Source organism: Rhagoletis pomonella, unplaced genomic scaffold, assembly GCF_013731165.1.
Source record: "Rhagoletis pomonella isolate Grant_MI unplaced genomic scaffold, Rhpom_1.0 Rhpom_scaffold_02172, whole genome shotgun sequence".
NCBI lineage: Eukaryota > Metazoa > Arthropoda > Insecta > Diptera > Tephritidae > Rhagoletis > Rhagoletis pomonella.
The window spans coordinates 29,043-30,013 of record NW_023460726.1 but is presented as its reverse complement, the minus strand read 5'-3'; the positions used below and the strand labels follow the sequence as shown (position 1 = coordinate 30,013).

The window sequence follows — 971 nt, the reverse complement described above, 5'->3', positions numbered from 1 at the left end:
AAAAAAAAAAAAAAAAAGAATCGCCAAACAACTTAATCGCTCAATTTAAAGACAAGAAAACTAAAAACTTTGTTTACCTTATATAAGACTGATCAAGGCGTAAAGGACGTAAATAATCCTTCGCTTTTATGTTCATTCCAAAGACAGATGCCTAATTTCTATTACTTTTCGGAGTATAGATTTATAAAAAAAAAAATAAATAAAGTTGATGTATAAATTTCTAAAGTACCGGAACAATAAACACTTTTTATATGTCAATAACGTTAAAAAAGGAAAAAAAAAAAAAATAATAATAATTGTAAACTCATCGGACGGATCAATATGTTATATTAATATATAATCGGTTCTTTTTCAAAAAGACAATCCACGGGCTCCGACGTACGTGTAAACTATGCTACATGTCGATGTACAAATGTAAATAAATAAATGGAAAAAAAAAAATTGTATGTTCAATGCATATCGTTTTGCATTAGAGAAACTGTATGTTCAATGTAATCGTTTTGTCCTTGTATCTGTTTTGTGTATCTTCTTTTTGTCAAAGCACACCAACACCTCCACCCATATTCGGCACAGCAAGGAGCATCAAAGGGAGAACCTCTGAGATAGCGGGAGACTTCAAGAATCAACGGATTACCTCAATACTCTTGTATAACCTGGCATATACATTACAGTATTACTGCCAACAATCTTGGACTACAGGGTCCATAAAGCCACGAAAAAAAAAAAAAAAGAAAACGATAGGGAGAATACGAAACTGCTCATAGCAATCGGAAATGTTGCGGATGCAGATGCGAATTTTGAAGGCTCACATATGCCTTTTCTGGCTTAAGTCTGTTTCGCAGAGTTTCGTAACTAGTCCAATTACATAGAAAAAATTCAACAAAAAAAAAAATATTTCGGAAATCTATCATCAAATTTTTTTTCGAAATAACGGAATGACGAAAAAACTGTATCATTCAGTGCACCCTACA

The 971-nt window shown here is 32.1% G+C and overlaps 1 protein-coding gene across 1 annotated transcript in view; it reads left to right on the top strand.

Moving 5' to 3' along the window:
• LOC118753189 overlaps nt 1-712 on the top strand; it is a 3,311-nt gene extending 2,599 nt beyond the window's left edge. The window contains exon 3 of the mRNA XM_036488059.1: nt 542-712. The gene's annotated coding sequence lies outside the window, so the exon portion shown is untranslated. The remainder of the gene's footprint in view (nt 1-541) is intronic.
• Nucleotides 713-971: the final 259 nt, after the last annotated feature.